We start from the raw sequence: 16,347 nt of genomic DNA, 5'->3' as shown, positions 1-16,347 counted from the left end.
GCTGTTGATTATATTTTTTATTCACGTTAGTATTGCTTCAATATTCTACATCTGAAAATAGAAGGTATTTTATGTGTCGGTATTTTTAGTTTTTATTTCAATACTTCCTTTGTTATTTTGTTTATTAGTTTTTCAGTTTCTTAAAATTTTGTTCTTTTTGTTTGTTTACTGTAGCTTTTCGTATGGTTTGGCAGTTTTTTGGACACACTTGATGTGTTTCTTATTTTCAGTACCATATATATTTCATAAGTGGGACAAAACTAGCAACGCGTTTCATGTCCAGATACATATGGTGAAATAATGTGACGTCCACTACTTACTTGTATTAAAGAAGCTCATATGGTTCCAATGTATTATTACTTTACATAGTTTACATACGTTACATTCGTTTTATACACTGCTGGCGTAGTCAATTAAGACGAGGAAGTGCGAAGGGCATAATAAAAATAAACTGCGCAAGCTGTGACTCTAACTCTACTAAAAAATACCCTCAACAAAACTTAATGGTTGCAACGCGCTAAAAGTAGCGTGAGTCTGCAAATGATGTCAATTTCCTGCCCAGCCTTATATCTATGTTATAGCGACTGATACTAGTCAAGCGATTGAAAAGTGAAAACTGCGTTTTAGGAAAATAAAGGCGGAGTAACTTTTTCATTTCTTGTTCGGCTCCTGCACTGTGCCTTGCGGGAAGGGATGAAAATTGGAGTGAAAAAAGGGATAATTTTGGGGATACATTCGACCACCTGGGCATCTTTATTGTTCTGTTGACATCGCCGGTCACTCTCTCCATACGGCCAAAGCTTGCACATAAAAGACACAGTGTGAATACTGTGTGCTGCGTGTCGCCGAAGCTGATAAAAGGGCGCATGGCGTTAGGAAACAATATAGCGTACTGCCCTATCCGGTGAACGCAAGCGGATTAACGAAGCGTAGTATACACGTCTGAACCAGAGGGTTATCTCAGGAATTTCACAGGTGTTCCTATTCCAGTTGTTCCTAAACTTCCTATTTCGGTGCAGTTCCTCTCATTCTCATTCGCCGTCGTTTCGCAATGACCTCAAGGCATTACCATTTATTTGCCAGCTTTAGTTTAACTTTGCGTTTTCCACTGCCGAACTACACATTACATCTTGCTCTAGTTGTCGGTGAATGTGACGTAGTATTTCCTTGCAAGGTGCATCAATTGAATACCAACTACCACTACATCTGTATTTCTCGTGTAGGCAACGTCGTCGGAGTTTTAATACTAAAATAGTGAAAGAGGAAAAAAATAAGTTAGAGACAATAGGTATGGCGTGGCAGGATGACTGGTCAAGACGCTCTCAGCATTCGTCATATCACAAAGAGAACAACAGATGCACCGCACGAAACCATAATTGTCCCCTCGCTCGTTCGCTCTCTACGGGTGTCACGACGGGCAGCGGTGCCGTAAATTTGGATAATTTAACGTCGGTGATATTGCATGGCCCAAGGTCACGCGCGGAGGTAAGGCTATGCGTAACCCATCCATGCCATGCACACCTGGAAGCGACCCCCTCGTCCCGCAATCGCTCATTGCTCTCCAAACCCGTGCATACAATTAGTTATCACCTAGACAGCGATCAGTACATCGTACTAGTCCAGCTGTCGCTGAAGTGTCGATTGTCACAAATAAAATCGAAATATATTATGAAATGTTTTTGATTAGGACTTTCATCTCGGTGCTTTTGTACATCACTGAGAAACATTAGCATGAATCTTTTTAAACCTCTTCATCGTGTCTTATTAGTTAGCGCGCTCGGCTTCTGAGCCCTGAGAACACAGGTGCAATCGCTGCAGCGGCGGCCGGGTTTTAATAGAGACGAAACGGAAAAAAAACCTCGCGTGCTGTACGATCTCAGTACATGCTGAAGAAATACTGGTGGCGGATATTTTCATGGCGTCCTTCAATACAGCAACCCTCATAGTTGATGTGCTGCTTTAGAACGTCAAGGCTAACATACCATACCTTAACACCGTGCCGTGAAGCTTAGTACCTCGCCGTACTATACCATGTTCTACCACAATAAGCTGCTTTTGTTCCGATGCTAATGTGTCCACAGCAGGCGGCCATATCGCTGTTACGCGAGACTCAATCAAGCCGCTCTAGAAAGATCGTTATGACATACACAGCTCGTACGATGGTCTGATTTTTTCAGCGCTGTATTGCCTTTACAGTTTACAAAAAAAAATTTAGGAAAGGTTGTAGAAAGTACTGTTTATGTTTCGGAATGTTATAAGATATATATTGCTATTCTTGTCGCCCAACTCCGTTTTTGAAACTTAGTTTGTGGAAGTATACAGTTTGCTTTAAATCCGTGAAAATTCCTTATTGCCAAAGTCCGCCTCTGTTACATGCACATGAGGTGTAGGTGCTGACCTTTTCTTGTGGTATGCAGCCAATAAGTTTTGCATTCTGCCAGCTCCGTTGAGCCTGTGCCTCTAAAAGCCAACACGATGAACAACACCAGGAACATAACATGATGGTACTGTTACCGTTCTGTAGCTCTTTTCAGACACGGATCCATGGTTAATTCTTTGGTGCGTTATTTTGTAACGCATTACAGAGTTCTGAAGTTTTATTAAGACAGCTCCTACTTATTCACTTGCTTACCTTTATTTTTTTCAGGTTTCGTACATTTCGTCAGGTCTACAACTCTGCCGCGTCTGCACTTTATCACAAATATTTTCTGACATGTATTTGAGTGTTTATACCCCCAAAGCGTGCAGCGATGTGGGCCTGCTGAAAAAAATAAAATAAAACAAACAATATACAATTTTATAGTGAAAAATAACAAATATATAGAAAAAATATTCTGCCGAGGTTTGTAAAGCGAATGAATACGCTTAATGCTTGTGTTTCTCCTTCATCTTTTTCTCTCCTCACCCCTTTCCCCCTTTGCATGGTAGCAAACCGGCTATTCTTCAGGTTATCCTTCCTGCCTTCCCTCCTCCTCCTCCTTGTGATAAGGCTTCAGAGGTGTGGTGAAATGCAGAAAATTATTATTTTAAGTGCAGCCGAGAATTAATCGTCGACTATGTCTCAAAAAGAGCACCACCCGTTCTTGGCGTGTTCGGAGCAATGCATTTTCGTGTTTCCTTTGGAAGGAGCCGGGAATATCTGAGAGCATGTCACACATTTTTATATAACCAGAGAACTGCAGTAAGTCAGCGTGATCAATATGTCCCGATAGAACTTGTTGCCGGTAACTGGCACTCGCCCTGGCACCTCGTCTTCTGAGCTAGCGACTCTTCACAGCTTTGTACTGCACACAGCTAGGCTGACAATATGCTCCTCCTTCTAGCATGCACCCTAGCACCAGAAGTTGTGAAATCTGGATGGCTCGATGGCAGCGCCGCTTTTTCAGCAAAGTGGAGGCGCAGAGTGCCCGCCGCGGTGGCCCAGTGGTTAGGGTGCTCGGCTACTGATCCGGAGTTCACGGATTCGAACCCTACCGCGGCGGCTGCGTTTTTATGGAGGCAAAACGCTAAGGCGCCCGTGTGCTGTGTGATGCCGGTGCACGTTAAAGATCCCCAGGTGGTCGAAATTACTCTGGGGGTCCTCCACTACGGCCCCTCTTTCTTCCTTTCTTCTTTCACTCTCTCCTTTATCCCTTCCCTTACGGCGTGGTTCATGTGTCCGCCGAGATATATGAGACAGTTACTGCGCCATTTCCTTTTCGCAAACACCAATTTTAATTTTCAGGAATCTAGGCACCCTATTCGCATCCATATATTTCTGCGTCCTGCAGAACATTACCACGCTTACCAGGCTTTTTCTCACATATTGTGGCCTGTACAGGAAACTGTTCAGCCATTTTCAAGAAATCGCCCCTCAGTACAATCGTTTCAACATCTCGATCCGGCCGGATATAAGGGGCGTTGCACATAATGTTGGAAGTACCCAGGCGACACGCTATGACTGAAGCACTGCAGTCGGACAGTTAAGTGTACAAGAATATCATGGATGCGAATTATGCTGCTCTTACCTCATATCGAAATAGGAACCGTTGGGGTGGGTAAAGGTTCTGGTTCCTGGCTCGACCAACCCTGTTCGTCTAGCCATCCCTTTCGGGCACTTCTTTCATTGACAACTCTTCAAACAAATATTCAAATAAATCCGTGGTGCATATATTAACAAATATATTCATTTATACTTTTGGTTTCCTTCATTAGAACTGTGGTGTTTGTAATCGCCTCGTGTCTGCTCTTTCTTTTTTAGAATAGTCCCTGCCCTATTTCGCTCTTGTAGCCAGGCAAACAGTGGCCCCGGCCAATATCCATCGGAGCCTTTCTTCCTGTCTAATCCAGAGCAGACTTTCACGCGCTGCCAAATCCTGTACCTTTCTTTCATTTAGAACCTTTGCAATAAAATATAGACACTAGCCCTTGAAGCAATTCCATGTGCGCATTGCACTATCACAAAATATAGACACTAATAAGTTCTACGCTAAAGGGGGAAACGCAAAATCTTCTATATTTTCGCTTTCTCCGTCTGATTTGTCATTTAACAATTTTCTACGAAGCGTTATTTATAGCGAAGGACTCAAGCAATAGATTATTTCTTCTCTGCGTTTTTCTTTTAAGCCCAGAGATTACTGTAAGCTGCGTTCCAAAAATACATCCCTGTGTCTTTCCTCTCCTAGGTTACAGCAGACTGCAACCAAATTCCGTTCTCTGTCTTCTATGCCACCGAAGCGAAAGCTATGAAACCCTCCGTGTCTCACCATCTTCTTTATTTTCCCAATTCATAAGAGTGCAGTATTTCTCTACCAGTACTGCAGAAAACGGCGATTTTCTCGGGCAATAAAAACTCACAGTCTGTTATATCGTAGACTCTCCGTCTCCTCGGCGATAAGAACTGAAACCAAATCAGCTAAAGCATAGCCTTTTTTACTATGCCTTTTTTACAGTAGGATCTGCATTTGGCTAGTGGGCAGGTTAGGTAATGTCCGTAGAGGGCGAAATCTGGTAGGAACTGGGTAGTGATCCTGACTTTCCACTGTCGCGTCCTTGTGGCTCCATATCAGGCTTCATACATGGTTTTCATACATGGCTTGGGCTCAACCCTGTCTTCTGTGCGCTGTAAAATGCAACAGATGGCTTCGCCTTGGCCATGAGCTTCCACCCAGATGCCTGCTTTCTTCACTTACAGTGTAAGTTTCTTCCCCTAGCTCTGCTTTTTCAGTCATGTTCATTGATCATTTTTTGCGATTCGTTCCCTGTGTTACTTAACAAAACAATACCATTTGTAAATGAGAGAATACGAAGTAGTCCTCCATCAACTGTTATCTCGAACTGTTACCAATCCTGGTCCTTGAATACCTTCTGTAAACAAGCATTCAATATCGCTCCAAAAATGGTTCCTTCCTTCCTAACATGCATGCCTACTGCGATTTTATTGCTCTCTTTATGGAAGACTTTGTGGAGTATTTTTAAAAACAGCTCATCTACAACCTGGTTCCGCGGTGCCTGTATGACTGCTGAGGTTGCGACTAAGACAATGACTTTCTTGTATTCAATGAAGGGTATATATAGAGTCTGGTTGTAACTTGAGGCTTCCCTGTCAACTGACTAAAAGTCTGAATAAAGCTCATTGTCGAATATTTACAAAAGCCTGCCTGGTCGTGTGGTAGATTGAAGCCTAATGTTGGCCTGGTTCTGTTTCCAATTACTTGGTAAATACCTTTCAGGAAATGCATAGTAAGCTGATGTGTTTGTAATTTTTCAAGTACTTCACAACACCTTTCTTATGAATTTAGATAACGTTTGTGTTCTTGCTAATTTTCGTTGCGCTGGATGTCTAGTGAGAATGCGTATATAAGGTGGCAAGTGTTTTTTTAGCACAATCTCCCCACGGTCCTTGATGAGTATTACCTCACCATCACCGGCTGCCTTCGCACTTTGGATTCCTTCTAGGGATTAGTTTACTGCACTTTAGCTACAACTTCGTTTTTGAGAAGCAGAATACTCAAGTTCAAGGGTTAAGAAAGGCAGAAAACAAATTCCTGGGCAAACCTTGGGCTATGCCCCACAAATTGAGAAATTTTCCAAAGGAATTTGCGTTTTAAAGTTGAACAATCGTTTTCAGAAATTTCAGGACGCAGATGCGCACAGAGCACGTCGCAAGCAGACGGCGCTGTGGAGTAGGGCTAGTTTAACAAGCGAGAGCTGCGGTCCACAGGTAGACTAAACCCATAAATGTTAATTGCAAACGGGGACACTGGCATAGAGTTGCGGCCCCTTGTGTGGTGCTTGCGATGAGAGAAAAATATGCCACCTTCTAAGAAACCGATATGCCTGCTTCGACGGTCGACGTAGCTTGCTCGTTTTGCAGATTGCAGACGGCCAGGCAAGCCGCAGTTTGGGGCAATAATTTCTCAATGCGCGAATGTAGACGGTAGTGCTTCGTTTCTTATGAAGCCGCTATTTTCGGCGATGAACGTTCTAGGAAATGGTACTGCAAATCATTAATTTTGGCATAAAATGAAAATGAAGATTATCTGCACTGGGTGGCTATCAGCCCACGGATTACAGTGACCTGGTTAGCCCATTCACTGGCCCGGGTTTGAAGGCCCAGGTCTGAGCTGACCAACCCGCCTCCCACTGCTCGAGAGTAGGAATTTGTATTAGAGATTCCGGTGCCGGCTCCTTTTTGGAGTTCGACAATATGTGATCCTAAGTGGCAATTTCGCCACATAGTCTACAATCCGGGTCGTAATCACTGGGGTAGAATACTGATAGTACGTAAGGAGTCATTAAGGATCGCGTCTGGAGGAGCCTTCAGGTAGTCTCCGGCTCCTTATAAAAGGTTTTGTCTATTTTTAAAATATTTTTTATTGTGAATTGATTAATTATGTCGTGATATGATGCCAGGCTGCCCTTCGAGAAACTCTCAGTAACTATCGCGTCCCTTGCTCGGCTAACAATTACTCGTGCTTTGATGTGTGCTGCTGCGTTACCAGGGTTCTCCGAGTGAGCCGGGATCATAGTGGACGAATGGTATTCTTTTTTTTATTGTTTGACTCAATGTGGTCATTGCACCTGAGAAATTCACCCCATCGCATAATTGCGTATGGCGAATTGAGAACCGCTTATTATAGTATCAGCATTGGTGTTAATGATGGCAAAGGGATAGCCCCTTCTGCCACTTCTGAGGGCCTCGTTTTAGTAGTGCCGGAGAGTATCAGTCAGCCTTGCATGTCCACCGCCGCTAGTGCGAACGCTTGATTCTGTGGGTATTCTGCGGCATCTACATATACCGCTTGTTCATGTCGGGTGTACATTCTGTGCAGAGCTTTTGCCCTACTTTTTCCTTCTCCCATCGTGGTGAGCAGGACGCATATTCTTAGGTAGTGGCGCGACTAGTAGTGCCTGGGCGATGCGTTTGGGTATTTGCGTCTGGGTATCTAGTAGTGGCAGCTCGAAGCGTAGTCCTAGGCGATCAATTATAGCCCTTCCTGCATTGATGCGGCAAAGCTGGCCTCGTTGCATTGTTAAGTGTGCTTCCTTAAGGTCGTCTACAGTGTTGTGTACTCCTAGTCCTAGGACTGTTTCGGTGGAGGAACAGTTCGGTAGCTCTAATACAACTTTGTATTTAGGAAAGAATACGAAGTCACTTTAGAATTATACATCCCGCTTCGCGCTGCTCTGCAATAGACCATCAAAGCAAATAACTCTACAGCAGCGCCCATGTTGGCAGTCAACATATCCGGCTTCACACCCCAGATCTACCTTATTTCACTATCCCTACAACGCTGTGATCGGGCGTCTCTGCAGCTCCGTCTGCTGGCGGCTTGTTATGTCCGCAGTATTGTCTGAGCATTGCAATATCTTATTATTCAAGCTTAAATATTATCTCACTGAAATCGTTTTTGCTTGCTGAGCAGTCCAGAAGGTTTGTATACGCATATATTGTGTATTTTTGCGTGAACCACTATGGTGGCGCTATTTTCTCCTCAAAAGTGACGTTTGTGCAAACGTTAGGACATTTTCTTTCTTGTTATCATGTTGATTATTTGGACAAGATAATTTTTTTGAACCATACTCTGCTTTCTGGGCTATAGGTCGATGTAAGAATTTTCCCGTCGGGTTTAGAACTTTACGAACAAAATATCACAAGGTCCTAATTTTTTGCACTTTTATAGGAGGATTATGTCCCGTGTTTTGAGAGAATTTAAAATAGTATAAATTCTGATAGTCTCTCCAAGCCTATGACAGTTCCTAATCTCTATTAAAATGTTCAGCAGTTTAATAAACACCTACAAAAAAGGTTTTTAATGAATCCTTCACAAAAAAAACGCTATGAAGATGTCAAAATACAATTCAAAAAAGGGGTTTGCTGCTAAGTATAATCTTTAGGTGCAGGCACTCTGTGAGACTTCTTCCAACGAAGTCTGCCATGCAAGAAAAAAGCTTATTGAAGTAAACATTCCGTCTCGCTACATTATCGCTGCTACGAAGTGAGTGCTTGCAAGTAACGTAACAGAAAGTGTGCTTAAAGGCTTCTTTAGTGATAACCTTTTGTTGCTACCTGTTTGTTTGGTTTATGGGGATTGAACGTCATAAAGCAGTTTAGGCTATGAGAGGCGTTTTAGTGAAGGGCTGCGGAAATTTCGGCCACATGGGGTTCTTTAACGTGCAATATTATCTAGCAATACACATGTCGCGAGAATTGCCGTCAATCGTAATTCGAACGCCGCGGCCGGCATCGAACCGTCGTCTTTCGGGTCAGCAGCCGAGCGTCATAACCCCTCAGCCACCGCGACTGCTGTTGTCACCTGTGTATGGGTGACATAAAATTATTGAACAGGCGTGCGATTCTGCAGTGGGTTAATGTAGGCATAGTATGAGTTGCGATCCTGTGTCGACTGCGCCACTTGAGATTCCCCTTCCGGTGGCGATGAGAGGAAACTACTTGATCATGAAATCGGGGTTTCTTGATGACCCGGTGGTTCTACTCGCAAACATTCACATTACTCAAGGAAAGGAGAAGGTTAACTATTTATTTACAACATAGGTAAAAAAACGAGAAAAACCATGCAAGGAGAAAACTATTTACATGACTAAATCGTGGATCAGACGAATTCAGCCCCCGCTCAACCCAGAGCGCTTGGTTCTAAACCCTCTGTCTCCGCCCTTAGCGGGGACAGCAACCAATAAGATAACAAACGACCCATTTCGCCAATCAGTGGTCAGGGAAAGGAAAATAAGGATTTCCGCCAACTAATCACAGATTGGGGAAAGAGTGCTGATTAAACATTTGGGAAAGGAGAGGTTGCAATCAAATAGACAAACAGCACAAACGCGACCACCCTCTCCCACGGCACCCACGGCCCAGCCGTTACCACTTTCCTATCTCTTTCGCACACGCGACAAAACGCTCCCTAAAGTGTTTACAGAATACACCGCACGAGACGAACACAGTCGTTACGGGAATAGTGGGCTTCCGGTCACTCGGCTAATACTCAGCCGTATCTCAGGCGACCCGAAACCTCGTCAACCCCTTAACAACCACATGTCGACAGCTGTACATGGTTAGCGTTTTTCCCGGCGGGTCATCCCCGTGACGGCGCGGCGTAACGAGGACGTCCGCCGCACGAAGGGGAGGCAGGGACGGGACGGGCCCCTTTGTTGGGGACTTCCGACCCCACTGGAGCGGCCTTCCTTGCGAACACAAGACCAACGAGTTCGCGGAATGGTCAGCGAACTCCACACCTCCCAACCAAGAATGTCACGCGGACACTTGCTGTCAGTGTGACAATAAAGTCCGGCCACAAGGTTGCAGCACTGCGCACACACATACACAGCCTCAATTAGTTCCGTGCACACAAGGTTAGGACACCAATCTGCACGTTCCAGAATCCACCATGTCAGATCGGTGCACCAAATTGGCAGAATGATTTCTAGCCACCTATATCTCGAAACAGAACATTATATTTCTGTTGAGCGTTATACACAAGATTGGACCAAAATTCCGATTTATCCGGAACGGCGCCGGTCGTAAAGGCTGCCGCCGCTATCGGATCTCCATTGTCGCTTTTCTCAAAATTAATAGAGCTTACAGACTCCCCACGGGCCACGAAGGCTGCTGTTTTTATTGCGTCTGCATTCGCCCTTACTTTGAATTTTAGAATAGGGTTGGGCCTGTCATCGGCAACTTGACCTACATTTTGACATGCAGTTTCCGGCAGTGCTAGCTGTTTCCAGCGTTGGCAGCCGGCGTTCTCCTCAAAGAAAAGCATGCGCTCATTCGTTATCGTTTTACGATCATCTTCGCCGCCTTGCTTCCACACTTCTGCTAATGGGGCAGGTTGCTCCATGTGGAAACCTACAGGAATGGAGGCATTGCCCGCATCCACCAGTTTCCTATGTGCTGCAAAACTCTTTGCAGCTGTCCCTGTTAGCTCTCAATCTGATGCAGACACAATTGCAGCTTCGGGACCTGCCTGAAGCTCCACTGAAGCCTCGAGTCTGTCTCGAACAGATTCGTGCGAGATTCTGAAATTCTCATCGAAATCTGAGCTCTGATGTTCTTCATCTGGCTGGTTCCTTTCTGGCTGCTCTAGTACCGAGTGTGTTTCCGATGTTACTAGCTGCCCTACACCTTCAGCTAGATCTGCTGTCACTGTGAGTGCGCACAGTGTCAGCACCGGCTGGTAAGACAACTCCTCTTTGGCAGCTAGATTTCCATCGACTGCAAAGCACCTTCTCGCACTCAGATCCGCCTTCTCGTCCTCGACCCTTACTACTGCGTCAGAGTTAGCGCACACAGACTGGGTCACGATGCTGAACTCTTGATCGCGAGCAACACACTCAAGTGCCTCCTGGGTCTGCTCTATACTCGGTTGCTCTGACAGCACGCACGCCACAGGAGTGACTAATGCCCCTATGACTACAGTACACTCTTTTGGCTCGGCACAAAACGTTAGATCAGCTCCTGCTCCATGGAGAACCCCAACTTCCTGTTTTGTTATTTCGGTCCGTGAATCCACACAGGCTTCAGAACTCTGACCTTCGGTATGCAAGTCTCCGCATGCCAGATCATCCATCCCATCTGGTTGACTGACCTTATTAACAGTCATCTCCGACTTGGAATGTAGCTTATCAGGCGCCAGCATCTTTACCTGAGCTACTACTTTGCACACATCTGCCCTCACCGCGGGAACATCTGGTTCTTGCTTTGAGTTCGGACAGTCAATCATTGAATGTCGAAATTTCATGCAGTTATAACATTGAACTGCTGCGAATAAGACCTCGCTATCAACTTTCGTCCCTTGCCTTAATTTCAACTGCATCTGTGCAAGTTTTATCTTTTCTAGCTCAATTTGGAGTTTCAAATTTTCAATTTCACTCAGCTTTTCTGCCTCCTCCTGCTCAACGCGTCGCATCATGCCCTCCCGATCATACCGTACGGCAGCCATCTCCGTTTTCTGTGCTATCGTTTGTAGCACTAAACACTACACCGACATGGTGAATTCGGAGAAAGCAGAAAGGTCTCCTACCTCACTCGTTGCTCTCTGCCACGGTGATCTCGTCGTCCTCAGTGATAACGACAGGCTCCTAGATGCGGACGGCTTGAGCCCTGGATTTCTAAGCAGCTCGCTGACTCCTGCCTGGTTTGACTGGCTTGACTTGGTCGCCTGGTTACTTTTCAGCAGCTCGCTGACTCGAACCCGTTCGATGTGGACGCCTGGTTCATTTCAGCAGCTCGCTGACTCGAACCCTCGATGACTTGTTGTTGCCCGGCTCCTTCAGCTCCTAGCTGACTTGAGCCTCCGATGTCCTCTCGAACTCGACCCGTGATCCTGAAGCTTTCGACGTCAGTCTTGCGACGCATCTTCACGTTTTCTCCTTTAGGACAAACAGCTTGTCCACCGACTTGTTCTTCTCACCTTCCGTCCAATGCCTTGAGTAGAAAGAAGTTGCGATCCTGTGTCGACTGCGCCAGTTGCGATCCTGTGTCGACTGCGCCAGTTGCGATCCTATGTCGACTGCGCCAGTTGAGTTTCCCCTTCCGGTGGCGATGAGAGGAAACTACTTGATCATGAAATCGGGGTTTCTTGATGACCCGGTGGTTCTACTCGCAAACATTCACATTACTCAAGGAAAGGAGAAGGTTAACTATTTATTTACAACATAGGTGAAAAACGAGAAAAAACCATGCAAGGAGAAAACTATTTACATGACTAAATCGTGGATCAGACGAATTCAGCCCCCGCTCAACCCAGAGCGCTTGGTTTTAAACCCTCTGTCTCCGCCCTTAGCGGGGACAGCAACCAATAAGATAACAAACGACCCATTTCGCCAATCAGTGGTCAGGGAAAGGAAAATAAGGATTTCCGCCAACTAATCACAGATTGGGGAAAGAGTGCTGATTAAACATTTGGGAAAGGAGAGGTTGCAATCAAATAGACAAACAGCACAAACGCGACCACCCTCTCCCACGGCACCCACGGCCCAGCTGTTACCACTTTCCTATCTCTTTCGCACACGCGACAAAACGTTCCCTAAAGTGTTTACAGAATACACCGCACGAGACGAACACAGTCGTTACGGGAATAGTGGGCTTCCGGTCACTCGGCTAATACTCAGCCGTATCTCAGGCGCCCCCGAAACCTCGTCAACCCCTTAACAACCACATGTCGACAGCTGTACATGGTTAGCGTTTTTCCCGGCGGGTCATCCCCGTGACGGCGCGGCGTAACGAGGACGTCCGCCGCACGAAGGGGAGGCAGGGACGGGACGGGCCCCTTTGTTGGGGACTTCCGACCCCACTGGAGCGGCCTTCCTTGCGAACACAAGACCAACGAGTTCGCGGAATGGTCAGCGAACTCCACAGTATGGATAAGACCTCAATTCCTTCCCAAATATCGTCTGCCGCCTGTTAAATAGAGTGTGCTGGCAAACTAATGCGTTGAAAGGTAGTGGCAGGCAAGAAGGCAATATAAATGTCTTTAAGAGCACATTAAAAATTACTCAGACCATCGCCGTCTCATCACATACATCTGTATGGCATGATGCACCTCTGGAAACTTTTTGCGAGCACTGATAACATTTCTAAAAGATCTTCCAGTGATTAGAGTTTTGCAGCACTGCTCGCCGTACAACAGTTCTTAAACATATGCTTGTAAGCGTTCGTACGAGTTAAGCGTTAAACACCGATTCGAACTTTAAATGGCCGCTTCGAATTGCTTCGAGACGCTTCGAGACAAACGCAATGATATGTCGTTCTCTAAAACGGCTGATTTAGGTATGTTAATTTGTAGGATGCTTGCAACAAGACAGCTGTGATTGTACTTACCTCCGCTGGAGGAGTCTTTTAAAATAAGGCACTTATTAGGCGAAGCATATTTCACATCTTGCGCGTAAGTCCAGTTAAGATCATGGGCACCTGACGGCAAAAACAATGCAAGCAAATTGTTGAAATCTCATAAAAATCAAGCAAAAATGTCTAACAAGCATAGCACTGTGAAATTAGTCTTTGTGATAGAACAAAACGAGACCAAGTGAAATACTCAGTGATTCCAGCTGGATTTATCACCTCGAGTTACTGCTTTAGACAACCACCCTGTTCTATTGTCGGGAAAATTATGAAAACTTTTGTGTTCACATAGAACACCATCTTTCGCTAAGATATAAAACTTTGCTTGTAAATTTAGGACCCCCTACTGCACGAAACTAATATGGCCCAAAAACGTTTGCATTACACGCAAGCCGAACCCTTCTACACGCACAGAAACGAAGCCTTATTTATAACTTTCTAACATTCATGCTCAAATAATAATGTCTTCCGAAGGTCCTTGCTCTGTTAAAACATTACTCTGTGAAATAAGTGGCAGTGTTAAACAACACTTCCTAGGCGCGCCATGTAACAAGGAGACGTCCAGCTCTCTTTCTTGATTTCAGAAATCGGTTATTATTCCTAGACACCAAATTTTTCTGCCAAGCTGTCGAGCAAGGTTTTGTTAAGCAGCCGGTTTAAATGACTTCATAAAAACAACGATAGATGCTTGGAAAAAATTCTGACAGGTCGTGTCTCCATACATAGAGGGCGTGCCAGTAGATAGGATTCACAGGACCAGCGGAGCTTTTTTTCCTCTCAAGTGACACGAGCCGCTTATATAAGCAATTAAATCATATCACCGGAATTAAGTCTGCTGCGAAAGACGTGAACAAAGTCTGCTCGCTAAAAATACGTACTCAATAGCTGGCTCGTTGCAAACGTTTGTTCACAACAAGCGCATGGCTTCGTTTTGAAAGGAATCTAGAAAGTTATTTACAAGAACAAAGAGGCATGGATGGCTTCACTAGAACACCATTTGGGTAGCGTTTAAAAAGCTTATGGTTTTCATGGTATGTCTAAAACTACCATTATAAAATGAATGCTCTCAGGCCAAACATGCGTTAACCGAAATCTTTGGACGTCCTTGGACCATGCCAGGGGGGGTGCCATTCGGGACATAACATTCATTCGAGGTATTATGCTAGGGAAGGGAGCGCGGGATAATTCTACAATGATCAATAGGGACGAAAACTCTCTTGTGTTATTACAAGAGTGGCGCCCTGCCTTCAAGACGTTCACACCTCATATCGCTTTGCTTGCTTGCAAGCTCATGCAGCTGAGCACCATAGACGAGGCCCGCAAGCATTCGTTGACTGGTCTTTTTATACTCTTCGTTTCGAGAAGGTAATTCATTCTCAGGAATAGCCAGAAGAAGAATGACGGCTACTCGCGGATTTCCTGTTAGCGTGCACTCAATGGCATGGAGTTTAAGTTCACTAAAAATGATGGTTATAGATCGCTATTTGATAGCGTCGGTATTATTCGCAAGTAATATCTTTTTCAGCAAAAAGCAAGAATAATTTCATTGTACATACGCCGAATGACAGGTGAGTATTGTCATGAGTTTTAGGCTGGAGTACGACAGTATAAATAAAATTCCTCTAAAAGAGAGTTATTTTCAACGAGTGCCTTACTTACTTTGATCGCCGTACCCATATGAAGGCACCACAGCCACTAAATGGGGGCTCAGGCAATTAATGGCACAAAATGGCCAGCCATGTTTAGATCGCAATCTTTAAGTACGGGTCCCCATCTGAGCTTAACTTAGACGGCAAAACTGAATGGCGCGACTTAAAAGCAACAATTTCTTGAGCAAACCTAAATATTTGCACAACTGTCGCAAGCCCGTATCAATAATTATACTTAGCGTAGGCATAGAGGGTAATATTATACCTGAATGTGTGTTGAAAAATGAAGGTAAAACTGGGGAAAAGTTGCTTTCAATGGATGTTTACTGCGCTCAGCAGACTTCATGTGGAAAGAGTTGGCATGTATACAGCACAAACAGCCCTAAGTATGTTTTTGTTGCTTGTCAACCTTACGCTGCGATTGCAGTCTTCCTCGAGACTACCAAAATTCACCATTTTCCGAAGATATGAAAATACCTGGGAAACTGGGAACTCAGTGGGCTTTGTGCAACAACATGCGGAATACTGGAAGCGTTAGAACTACCGACCACGCTTCCGCGCAGCGTATTGCAGGCGATGCGCCCGGCAGGCAGCAAATCTCAACTGCAGCCTCGTTAGTTCTCGCGACCGCCACTTGGGACACACTCCACCGCTGGCCGGTATGGGGAGCTGTGAAACTGAGGTTTAGTAACGTTTGCCGCAGGGGCCGTCCCTATATCTAATAAAGCCTTGCTTTCAGGAATTTGGGTTGAAACTCACTTACACAACCGATATATCGGAAACAGGACCTATCGCATTGTGTATTATTTTTTTTAATATAGCGAATGAAAAGTTTGACGAGAGAATTCAGGCTCACCCTTCTCATAGACGGCTTGAAGGTAGGGCTCAGTACCATTTGTCACATCGATGCGGATTTGTGATTTTCTGTCAAGCGCATAAACTTTATTAGCAGTTTGTAAAGACAATAACTCCCAGTTCATTGCAGTATCTTGTGGTGAGCAGTTGCATGCAAAAGTGAGTATGAAACAGAGCGACACTATTTACAGACCTGTCGGTATTGCATTTTCCTGCTTACTTAGATGATTACATCGACGATGTGACCTTTGCTTAAGCCTGAGAGGCAGAGGAAATCCGAATAGATATTCTGATTTCGCTACCTGTCCTTGATAGCTATGCTAGCATTAACATCCTCTCAATATCTTCGAGAGATTCTACTGCAGCGGTACCAAATCGTCGCCAGCTTTACAGATCTTTATGACTCAATATTGTTAGGTATTTTCGGAGACGAATTTTACCTAACAATACATCACTTCTGTAACGACATTACACTATGCAGCCGTAGCTTAAAATTGTTTC

At 44.9% G+C, this 16,347-nt stretch overlaps 1 long non-coding RNA gene across 1 annotated transcript; it reads right to left on the bottom strand.

Annotated features, from left to right (window-relative positions):
- Window positions 1-2,634: 2,634 nt before the first annotated feature.
- Window positions 2,635-15,945, bottom strand: LOC144100189 (uncharacterized). Its single transcript, XR_013307542.1, has 3 exons — window positions 15,848-15,945; window positions 13,322-13,411; window positions 2,635-2,761 (listed from the first exon to the last, which is right to left on the bottom strand). It is a non-coding gene; the product is annotated as an uncharacterized LOC144100189 (long non-coding RNA).
- Window positions 15,946-16,347: the final 402 nt, after the last annotated feature.

Source organism: Amblyomma americanum, chromosome 8, assembly GCF_052857255.1.
Source record: "Amblyomma americanum isolate KBUSLIRL-KWMA chromosome 8, ASM5285725v1, whole genome shotgun sequence".
Classification (NCBI taxonomy): domain Eukaryota; kingdom Metazoa; phylum Arthropoda; class Arachnida; order Ixodida; family Ixodidae; genus Amblyomma; species Amblyomma americanum.
The sequence above is the reverse complement of the archived record's forward strand: the minus strand, read 5'-3'. Positions and strand labels throughout refer to the sequence as shown.